The 12,263-nt window shown below is 40.2% G+C and overlaps 1 protein-coding gene across 2 annotated transcripts in view; it reads right to left on the reverse strand.

Moving 5' to 3' along the window:
* The window catches only part of LOC126060636 (olfactory receptor 150-like), an 881,095-nt gene that overhangs the window by 179,533 nt on the left and 689,299 nt on the right, over nucleotides 1-12,263 (reverse strand). The window lies entirely within an intron of this gene.

The following is a 12,263-nucleotide window of genomic DNA, read 5'->3' on the forward strand; positions in this document are numbered from 1 at the left end:
GAGAGCATTTTCTCATATGTCTGTTAGCCGCCTGAATATCTTCTTTAGTGAAGTGTGTGTTCATATCCTTTGCCCACTTTTTGATTGAGTTGTTTGTCTTTTTGTGGTTGAGTTTTAACAGAATCATATAGATTTTAGAGATCAGGCGCTGGTCAGAGATGTCATAGCTGAAAATTTTTTCCCATTCTGTAGGTGGTCTTTTTACTCTTTTGGTGAAGTCTTTAGATGAGCATAGATGTTTGATTTTTAGGAGCTCCCAGTTATCTGGTTTCTCTTCATCACTTTTAGTAATGTTTTGTATTCTGTTTATGCCTTGTATTAGGGCTCCTAATGTTGTCCCTATTTTTTCTTCCAGGATCTTTATCTTTAGTCTTTATGTTTAGGTCTTTGATCCACTTGGAGTTAGTTTTTGTGCATGGTGTGAGGTATGGGTCCTGTTTCACTTTTGTGCAAATGGATATCCACTTATGCCAGCACCATTTGTTAAAAAGACTATCTTTTCCCCAATTAACTGACACTGGGCCTTTGTCAAATATCAGCTGCTCATATGTGGGTGGATTTATATCTGGGTTCTCAATTCTGTTCCATTGGTCTATGTGCCTGTTGTTGTACCAGTACCAGGCTGTTTTGACTACTGTGGCTGTATAATAGGTTCTAAAATCAGGTAGAGTGAGGCCTCCCACTTTCTTCTTCTTTTTCAGTAATGCTTTACTTATCCGAGGCTTCTTTCCCTTCCATATGAAATTGGTGATTGTTTCTCCATCACATTAAAAAAAAAGTCATTGGAATTTGGATCGGAAGTGCATTGTATGTAGAGATGGCTTTTGGTAGAACAGACATTTTTACTATGTTAAGTCTTCCTATCCATGAGCAAGGTATGTTTTTCCACTTATGTAAGTACCTTTTAGTTTCTTGCACTAGTACTTCGTAGTTTTCTTTGTATAGGTCTCTTACATCTTTGGTAAGATTTATTCCTAAGTATTTTATCTTCTTGGGGGCTACTGTGAATGGTATTGATTTGTTGATTTCCTCTTCGATGTTCTTTTTGTTGATGTAGAGGAATCCAACTAATTTTTGTATGTTTATCTTGTCACGTGAGATTCTGCCGAACTCTTCTATTAGTTTCAGTAGTTTTCTGGAGGATTCCTTAAGGTTTTCTGTGTATAACATCATGTCATCTACAAATAGATATAATTTTACTTCTTCCTTGCCAATCCAGATGCCCTTTATTTCTTTGTCTAGCCTAATTGCTCTGGCTAGGACCTCTAGCACAATGTTGAATAAGAGCGGTGATAAAGGGCATTCTTGTCTGGTTCCCCTTCTTTAGGGAAATGGTTTAAGACTCTCTCCATTTAGAATGATGTTGGCTGTTGGCTTTGTATACATGCCCTTTATTAGGCTGAGGAATTTTCCTTCAGTTCTATTTTGCTAAGAGTTTTTATCATGAATGGGTGTTGGACTTGGTCAAATTCCTTTTCTGCATCAATTGATAAGATCATGTGGTTTTTGTCTTTTGTTTTATTTATACGGTGGATTACATTAATGGTTTTTCTAATATTAAACCAACCTTGCATAAGAAAATAAATCCCAGTTGGTCATGGTGGATTATTTTTTTGATATGTTGTTGAATTCTATTGGCTAGAATTTTGTTCAGGATTTTTGCATCTATGTTCATGAGGGATATAGGTCTGTAGTTTTTTTTTGTGGTGTCTTTGCCTGGTTTTGGTATGAGGGATATGTTGGCTTCATAGAATAAGTTAGGTAGTATTCCATCATTTTCTGTGCTTTGAAATACCTTTAGTAGTAGTGGTGTTAACTCTTCTCTGAAAGTTTGGTAGAAGTCTGCAGTGAAGCCATCCAGGCCAGGTCATTTTTTGTTGGGAGTTTTTTGATTACCTTATCAATCTCTTTTTTTGTTATGGGTCTGTTTAGTTGTTCTACTTCTTTTTGCGTTAGTTTAGGTAGGTAGTGTTTTTCTAGGAATTCATCCATTTCTTCTAGGTTTGCAAATTTGTTACAGTACAATTTTTCATAATAATCTGATGTGATTCTTTTAATTTCAGTTGGGTCTGTTGTGATATGGCCCATCTCGTTTCTTATTCGGGTTATTTGTTTCCTTTCCTGTATTTCTTTATTCAGTCTGGCCAATGGTTTATCAATTTTGTTAATTCTTTCAAAGAACCAGCTTTTGGCTTTGTTAATTCTTTCAATTGTTTTTCTGTTCTCTAATTCATTTAGTTCAGCTCTGATTTTTATTATTTGTTTTCTTCTGATGCCTAATGGATCCTTTTGTTGCTCACTTTCTATTTGTTCAAGTTGTACGGACAGTTCTCTGATTTTGGCTTTTTCTTCTTTTTGTATGTGTGCATTTATCGATATAAATTGACCTCCGAGCACTGCTTTTGCTGTGTCCCAGAGTTTTTGATGGGAAGTGTTTTCATTCTGGTTGCATTCTATGAATTTCTTTATTCCCTCCTTAATGTCTTCTATAACCCAGTCTTTTTTCAGCAGGGTATTGTCCAGTTTCCAAGTATTTGATTTCTTTTCCCTGACTTTTCTGCTATTGATTTCCACTTTTATGGCCTTATGGTCTGAGAAGATGCTTTGTAATATTTCGATGTTTTGGATTCTGCAAAGGTTTGTTTTATGACCTAATATGCGATCTACTCTAGAGAATGTTCCATGTGCACTAGAAAAAAAAAAGGATATTTTGCAGCTGTTGGGTGGAGTGTTCTGTATAGGTCTATGAAGCCAAGTGGGTTGATTGTAGCAATTAGGTCTTCCGTTTCTCTGTTGAGCTTCTCACTGGAAGTCCTGTCCTTCTCCGAAAGTGGTGTGTTGAAGTCTCCTACTATAATTGTGGAGGTGTCTATCTCACTTTTCAGTTCTGTTGAAGTTTGTTTTATGTATCTTGCAGCCCTGTCATTGGGTGCATAAATGTTTAATGTGATTATATCTTCCTGGTCAATTGTCCCTTTAATCATTATGTAGTGTCCTTCTTTATCCTTTGTGGTGGATTTAACTCTGAAGTCTGTTTTGTCAGAAATTAATATTGCTACTCCTGCTCTTTTTTGATTGTGGTTTGCTTGATATATTTTTTTCCATCCTTTGAGTTTTAGTTTGTTTGTATCTCTAAGTCTAAGGTGTCTCTCTTGTAGGTAGCATATAGAAGGATCGTGTTTCTTTATCCAGTCTGAGACTCTCTCTTTATTGGTGCATTTAGTCCATTTACATTCAGTGTAGTTATAGGTAAGAATGTGTTTAGTTCTGTCATTTTGATGACGTTTTGTGTGTGTTGTGGACAATTTCATTTTTCTACTTACTTTTTTGTGCTGAGACATTTTTCTTTGTAAATTGTGTGTTCCTCATTTTCATAGTAGTCAAATTTATGTTTGCTGAGTCATTATGTTTTCCTTGGTTTCTATTTTGAGTTATGGAATTGTTAGACCTCTTTGTGTTTACTTTAATATTTGCCCCGATTTTTCTAAGTAAATACCTAACTTGTATCATCCTATATCGCCTTATTTTCCTCTTGATATGGCAGTTCTATGCCTCCTGTATTTAGTCCCTCTTTTTGATTATTGTGATCTTTTACATATTGACTTCAATGATTCCCTGTTTTGAGCATTTTTTCCTTTTTAAAATTAATCTTAATTTACTTTTGTGATTTCCTTATTTGACTTGATATGAGGGTGTTCTGTTCCGTGTCTTTGTGTTGTGCTGGTATCTGATGTTAATGACTTTTGGACCAAAAAATTTCCTTTAGTATTTCTTGTAGCTTTGGTTTGGTTTTTGCAAATTCTCTAAGCTTGTGTTTATCTGTAAATGTCTTAATTTCGCCTTCTTATTTCAGAGAGAGTTTTGCTGGATAAATGATCCTTAGCTGGCAGTTTTTCTCCTTCAGTGCTCTATATATGTCATCCCATTGCCTTCTTGACTGCATGGTTTATGCTGAGTCATCTGAACTTATTCTTATTGATTCTCCTTTGTAGGAGACCTTTCTTTTATCCCTGGCTGCTTTTAAAATTTTCTCTTTATCTTTGGTTTTGGCAAGTTTGATGATAATATGTCTTGGTGATTTTCTTTTTGGATCAATCTGAAATGGGGTTCAATGAGCATGTTGGATAGATATCCTTTTATCTTTCATGATGTCAGGGAAGTTTTCTGCCAACAGATCTTCAACTATTCTCTCTGTATTTTCTGTTATCACTCCTTGTTCTGGAACTCCAATCACACACAAGTTATTCTTCTTGATAGAGTCCCTCATGATTCTTAGGTTTTCTTCATTTTTTTAAATTCCTTTAAGTGATTTTTCTTCAGCTATATTGATGTCAATTGCTTTATCCTCCACCTCCCCCACTCTGCATTCCAATTGCTTGATTCTGCTCCTCTAACTTCCAATTGAGTTGTCTAATTCTTTAATTTTACTGTTAACCTTTTGGATTTCTGAATGCTGTCTCTCTATGGATTCTTGCAGCTTATTAATTTTTCTACTATGTTCTTGAATATTCTTTTTGATTTCTTCAACTGCATTATCAGTGTGTTCCTTGGCTTTTTCTGTAGATTGCCTTATTTCATTTCTCAGGTCATCCCTGAGAAATGTCTTGAAGCATTCTGTAAATTAGTTTTTTATATTCTGCATCTGGCGATCCCAGGACTGTATCTCCATTTGTGAAACATTTTAATTCGTTAATTTGGGGAGCTGTAGAAGCAATCATGGTCCACTTCTTTATGTGGTTTGATATTGACTGTTGTCTCCAAGCCATCTATAAGATCTGGTAATGATTTAGTTTCTATTTGCTCACTGAGTCTTATCTTGTTGTCTTTTCTTTCAATATACGTAGATGGGCCACTAGATTGCGCTGTCTTGATTGTTGTACCTCTTGAATCACTTATGTCCTATTGCCAGTTGGTTTGGGCCAGTACCAGAAATATAAGCCCAAGAGTCCATTCACTATTCTTGAGTAGAATCTGATTTTGGGTCACCAAGTGTGTGGGGTAGACTATCATCTATTCGTTTAGAGGAGTAGCGGTGATAGTTGTGTACACCAGATTCTAGTAGCAGCAGGGGGTCACATTCCGGGGGGGCAGGATGCTGACAGGCTTCTCCCAAGTGCGAGTGAGGTAGGCGTGTCTCTATTCCTAAAGCACTTTGGTGGGTGGGCCCTGCAACTATACCTTAGGCACCCAATGCATGTACCTCTACAGATTGGTAGATGTCACTATCCTCAGACCCCTATGGCAGAAGGTTAGGTGGTTTGGGTGGAGCTTCAGCCCTCAGCTCCCTGTTGTGGGTCAGCAAGGGCTTTGTTGAATAAGCAGAGATATCAGACCTGGGAAACTTATCTTTCCAGCAATCTGCTAAAACAATTACAGTCAGATCCTTATCAGAATTGCCTTTGCATTATAATAGCCACCTTGTTCCCTGTAGGGATGAAAACCCAAGACTGTGGATCACAGACTCTTGTCTGTAGCTCGTTCTGTATTTTTAGTCCAATTTCAGGAAGTCAGGGAAGGATTCTTGGTTCCTGTGTTTTTTGTAGCTGCTTCTCTCAGGCCAGAAGAATGGGTTAGGAAAAGACAAAACAAACCAACAAACAAAGAAAAAAAAAGAAAAACCACAGAGCACTTCACTCTCTGGCCCAGGAAATTTCAATGTTAATGAAGCCACCTGGGAAGGGGAGGAGAGGGATCAGATAGATAGGAGAGAGTACACCCAGGAATATAGAGAGTTACTTATCTTGCTTGGGATGACTGTTTTATCTGAGAATCCTGAGGGGCATGTCGACTGTGTGCACTGGCTGGGTAGAGATTTTCCCCAAGGGTCAGGACCACATCCTGTGCTTGTGCTGTCTCAGAAGCTGTGGTTAGTTCCTCTGCTCCCAGTCCAAAGCCCAGCGCCAAGGTTCCCTGGCTGGGATGCCGCACTCCCAGCTCCAAAATCAGTAACTGCCTCCTGGTGACTTCTACTCTCAGCCGTGTTGCTGTGCTGCCTGCGTGCACTGGCCGGGCTTCCCGCGAGGTCACTTCAGGGGGCTAGGGCTGTGCCCCGTGTTTGTGCCATCTCAGGATGCCATGCTCAGCTCCCCTGCTCCCAGTCCAAAGCCCGGCGCCAAGGTTTTCTGACTGGGACGCTGGCTCCAGGCTCCGAAAACAGTTGCTGCTTCCCCATGGTTGTTCGTTGTCTCGTTAGCCCCATCAGTGTGCAGCATGCTTCCGCTGGCTGAGTCTCTACAGATGTTACCCCAGGGGGCTGGGGGTTAGGGCGGTGTCCCGTGCCTGCCCCACCTCAGCAAGCCGCAATCAGCCCCACCACTCGGCACCAGGGAACCGCGGGGGCTCAAGGCTGTGGGGTGGGTTGCGGGTTCCAGAAGCGGTGGCTGGTTCAGGGTACAGCTTTTTGCTCACCTGTCACTCAGGTCAACTCTTCAGATCTGTGTTTGATGGTCAGGGTTCTTAGATTGTCATGTATGTGATCGATTCACTTGTTTTTCCAAGTCTTTGTTGCAAGAGGGATCCTAGGTAGCGTCTGCCTAGTCAGCCATCTTGGCCCCCTCAACATTTTTACTTTTTAACCCTAGAAAACCTTAACTTTAAGCTGTGGATGGGTTGGGCTATCCAATCCTTCTTGTCACAGGGCTTGACTTAGGAATGACAGGTCTTTGGTTCACTTCTGCAAACTTCACGGTTGTATGTGTGCTGAGTAGTATGGTGAAGGATCCAGTCCACTTGAACTGTAAAGGGAGTTCCTTCTACATGTGGAAAAGCACCTGATCCCTGGGTTGGAAAAAGTGTGCAGCTATCTCAGGAGGGAAATTCTGCCAGATCCACACTGCCTGATTTAACTGGGAAAGAATTTTGGCTAGAGAAAGCAAGTATTGAGACATCATTACATTAGGAGTTTAGGTGGAGGATTGTGGGGAGAGTTGGTTGAGACAATTTTGTCTCCCATAAATTATCTCAAAGTGCAATACAGACTTGGAGGCAAGCCAGTGACAGAACATCTGTTCAGGGCAACCTGGACTCTTGACACAGTTTATTAAGATGACATTTTATGGTCTGATTCATTCATTCAACCTTTCCACAAGATTGAGGTCTCCATGCTGTGTGAAGTTTCCACTTTATTCTGAAAGCAGTCGAAACCTGTCGTACCACTCTCTAGCTGTCTCAGTCCAGCAAAGGAAAAGCTTTTACCCATCCTGAAAAAGAATCTACACACACCAGTAAATATTTCATCAAATGTTTAGTTTTGAACACTTCACAAAAGTCAATTTGCCATATTTCACCTGGAAAGGGCCTCATTCCTTGAGCACTGGAAATCTCGAGCCCATGAGTCTTTGGATTATTAACTGCACAAAGTAAGCAAATGTCAACCGCATGATAATGAGCTTTTTTCTTAAGACATGTTTTGATATCTAATCAAACATGGTTCTCTCCCAAAATGTGAATCCTGATGTAAATAAAAAATTAAGTTAAAAACTTGATTGTTGGGCATGAAAATCTTACCACCAGGGATGTGTTTCCAGCTCTGACTCTGGGTGGCACCATGGCCTTGAGTTCTCTGTAGATCTTCCTGAGTATATTGGGGATATTTCCTTGTAGTATTGTGGTATTTCTTTTTTGGTGAGCTCGGCAGTGGACTACTGCCACCTTTTGAGGTTTTAAGACAGTGTCCAAAAGTTGCAACAGTTCAGTTCCATACTTAATTTTTTTTTCCTCCTGCATTCAGGAGACTTTTCTTTCCATAAGGTTCCATGTGCATGCAGAGCTTTAAAAAAAGAGTTAGAATCTGTGAATGTTGTAATTCTCTTACCGTCTGCCAATTCCAAGACTCTTATATGGTAACAAATTCGGCTTTCTGGGCCGAGTTGTCCTGTGTGAGGGTTTGCTGGTATTACTGTCAGAGACAAGCTTTTTTCATCAAGACGTTTCAGCATGCATTTTACTTGGGAAATCCCACCCTGATAAGGGGGAACTGGGCCTTCGGGCATGTATAGAAACTGGTGGGACATTTTGGTTTTTCCTATTTCACAGTGCATGGCTACAAAAATGGTCTAGTTACCTCTTTTCCAGTAATCCCGACAACCTCAGTACTGCTGGTCAAGGAAGTCCTTTAGGCTACTGGGTAAGTTCCGAGAAGGCTGCTCCAGGATCATAACTTTTACCAGGGGGTCAGTAGGAGGGAAGTGAAAAGCTGTCTCCCCCTGTCTCTGTCATTCAGAGTCCTCCTCCTGCTCTTTCATAACTCCTTGAAAAAGCTTCTCCCCCCTTTCAATCTTGTCTGGCCCTTTTCCCTTCTTTCTTTCGGGACGCTCATTTTTCTAGTGTCTCTCCTCCTTGCAAAATGCACATTTTTTTTGGGGGGGGCATCCTTACCTTGGTCTCATTGTTTTCCTCTAGTTGATCCTAGTCAGTGGCCCGTAGATTGGCCTGTTTCTTCATGTCCTGGTCTCTTTCTTTTTCTTAGCCTCCTTTCTAGCCCCTACCCCCTCCCAATTCAGTAGTATACATATTAATTAATTTATTTTTTCACTCCACTTGCATACAATGCTCTTCATTATACAGTCTTGTACACTTGAAGGTGATTAATTAACAGAGGCAAAAGAAGGAAATGCTTAGTTTCATGAACTACCATAAATTCCCCATCTCAAGGTCCTTGTTTCCAAAGCAGCACTTGGGAAACAAAGACCAGTTCAGGCAGAGTTTATTTTCTTCTTAACCACCTTTATCCCCAGCACTCAAAGTAGTTTAGAATACACAGGTGCTCAGCCTGCCTTTCTAACTCATTTCCTCTGAAGTGAAAATGTCATTCCTTCGTGGTTGTTTACATGTTTTTATATCTTTGAAGGGCTTCCCCTTTCTTAAAACTCTGAAAATCTCCCTTCTATTTAATAGACTGTTCCTGACTTTATATTTTTCAGTAAATTTTTTAATGATATCTATCTTCCAGGGTTTCTTCTTTCTCCATCCATATTTATCCTTCATCTTCATACTTTTTCTACTTTCTCTTAGATCTCTGCTGTCATGCTTCAGAATGGATTATGGACCCCCATTATCTGAGGTGGCCCTTCTGCAGCTGGGACTGACACCTTCCAGAGTGGGTAAAGCCCTCCTGGGGGAACTGGGGTGAATTGTGCCCAACACCTGGTATGGGGAGTGAAGACCATATATATCTCACCTCCTCCACCCCTTTTTGATGCCTTCCAATTCTCATCCTCTGATACCACAAGAGAGGGGTCACTTATAGGTGCTGATGGGGGCTTTTCGAGGTGGGGGAATAAGAAGAACATTCAATGCTTCTTCATCCGTTTCTCCATCTTCAGTTTTGATCTGCAGAGGAAGGGCTAAAACAAAAGTTTTATCCTTTTTCTCATTCCGTAATGTCATAAAACATTCTACATGCAGGTTTTTTTTTTTTTTTTAATCTCACTTGTTAGTTCAAAAACAAAACAGATCATTCACTGGCCATCTGACCCCATCTGGAAGCTGGTATTGAGGCCACACTTGATTACACACAATTTTAAGATGTCTCTTCATTAGGGAATCCCCTCTGAAATAATTCCAGTGCCTAGTGGACTCTCATCTAGAACCTTACTCTCTGGGTACCCACTTCTAACTGTGAACCTCACTAGTCTCTCCTCCAACTTCATGGGACCCAGTTACCCATTCTTGGATGGAGTCTATGAGAATCGACACCCCTATGGCGTTTACAGAGGGTTTACCACAGGATGCTTAGTTACCTGCTTTGGCAGGGAAACTTTCTCCCTCTGTCTGGAGCTCACTGCCATGGGGTTCCCCCCACCCCACCCATCACTGGACCTCTGGGCCACCGCATGTGGAGAGACCTCAAAAACTCAACGGGGGGTGAACCTTCTCTCTTCCTCGGTCCTTCCCAGGGCTCAGTCCTTAGGGAGACAGAACTAACACCAGAGTAATTTGAGCACCATATTGGGCACCAAAATTTTGTTACCCTATACTACTCCATTCCCTGGAGCCGTTGAACCAATGAAAAGTACTCCAGTCAGAAAGAGAGTGAAAGTGTATTAGGAGGTGACACTAACAGGTAGCCTGACGGCAACACAGGCTGTCTTTATGGAGTCCCGAAAAGCAATTTTTTACATTGGAGCTTACATATCATTTTTGCAAGGATAACCTAGCCCACAGATGGTCTAATGAGTACACACCACAAAACAATTATAAGAAACTCTTTATTAAGCTAAAGATATGCATACTGGACATCTGGACTCTAATTGTATGTTTGTAACAAGCCAAAAAAAAAAGTTATATAAAAATATCTTGGCTAGCGGAACTGGCCTGCTAAGTTTACCCTTACCGAGATAAGAAGCAAGAAAGAAAGTTGTAGACCAAAAGTGCCAGGCAGCCTTCCTAGCTGTCATCTTGCAGGCTGAAGGCCATCTCCCAAAAGAACAAGAAGAGGAGGAAGACCAAGACCACAAGAGCTGAGAAGCCCCCATACACTTTTGGAAAGAGGCCAGTGCAGCTGGTACGGTTAAAAAGCTTACAGGTACTTAGCGTATCATTATGGCATTAGTTATGTCAAGCTCTCAGTTGCCCTTTTTGGAAAGGAGAAAACATGTTGCAAGATATTAGGGTCACAGAAATGATCCATATGGTTTAATGCACAGTCAGAGAATGTCACTGCTACATCTGTGATTCTATAATATGTGTGAAAAGAAAAACCTTTTAGAATTAGATGAAAATGAATATAGGATTCTTTGGGAAATGGAGGTGGTAGCAAGATACTAAAACTGTGAAGAAGAGTGTTGCAAAAGAAATAATTAAAAATACACATAATGTATTCAGCCCTGTTTAGTCTATCAATCTCTTCTACCATAGAGTTATCATTTTGTGTATGGTAATTATGTCTCACTAGCCATCACATTCCCCTATATTCCTTAATACAATTCTCTGCAATTAGTAAGTAATAGGGATTGAATTTTGTACATTTCAAATGATTTAAAATTATTTATTTTAGAGATCATATTTTTTCCAGTTTATTTGTACAATTTTTAATAAACAAAGGCCAATACACAAATTATTAAGAGGATCAAAGGATACAGACCAAACAGATCATTTTATGAGTAATGATAGGTAAATCTTATGTAACAAATTGCCAAATTCCACATATACAAATTCTAATCCCCCAAATGAAGGCCTTTGAAGATTTTTCAACAAATGATTAGAGGTAATGTGGGTTACTATGGGTGACCTATGGAAAATCCTAGAATTGACACTACTACTCATGGGACTGCCCTCCAAGTGATACTTGGAATCCAGTCTTCTCCTTGGGGTCTTTCTTCCAAATAATCAAGTGTTGGCAATAATCTCACTATTTTTGTATATATGTTACTGACTTTGGATTCCTTCCTTATGGAATCTTCTCCAGAAACTATAAATCTTTGTTAAAGCAAAATAATCTCTTCTCAATGATTTTATTTAAGGCAACTTTGACATCCTTATTCTTCAGGCTGTAGATTGGGGGTTCAGCATTGGCACAATAATGGTGTAAAACACAGAAGACACTTTGCCTTGGTCCATGGAGCTGACATTTGATGACTGCAGATACATGAATGCTAGAGAACCGTAGAAGATGGAAACAGCCGAGATGTGAGAGCAGCATATGCTGAAGGCTTTGGACCTGCCAGCAGTGGAGTGGATTTGCAGGATGCTGGCAATGATGGAGCTATACAAGCCAAGGATGGCCAAGGCTGATCCAAGAATATTGAGCCCACTGAAGCAAAAGAGTACCGGTTCGTTGGTATATGTGCTGGAGCAGGAGAGCTCCAGTAGTGGAAAAAGATCACAGATGTAATGGTTGATAATTTTAGTCTTGCAGAAAATCACTCTTAGCGTGCAACCTGTGTGAACTGTGGCACCAATGAAGCCCATCATATACACCTCAACTACCAACCAAGAGCAGACTTGGTAAGACATGGTGACATTGTAAAGCAAAATATTACAGATGGCAACATAGTGATCAATGTCATCACAGCCAACATATGACACTCTGCAATATCAAAAACAAGAAAGAAATAGAGCTGGGCCATGCATTCATGATAGGAGATTATGTTTTTCTCTGTCACAAAGTTCACCAGCATTTTAGGGGTATGACAGTGGACTAGCAGAGATCAATGAAGGACAAACTGCTAAGGAAATAGTACATGGGGGTGTGCAGGTGAGAACTAAGCCCAATCAGTGTGATCATGCCTAGGTCCCCCATCACTGTGACCCCATAGGTTGCT

This window comes from Elephas maximus, chromosome 17 (genome assembly GCF_024166365.1).
Source record: "Elephas maximus indicus isolate mEleMax1 chromosome 17, mEleMax1 primary haplotype, whole genome shotgun sequence".
Lineage (NCBI taxonomy): Eukaryota > Metazoa > Chordata > Mammalia > Proboscidea > Elephantidae > Elephas > Elephas maximus.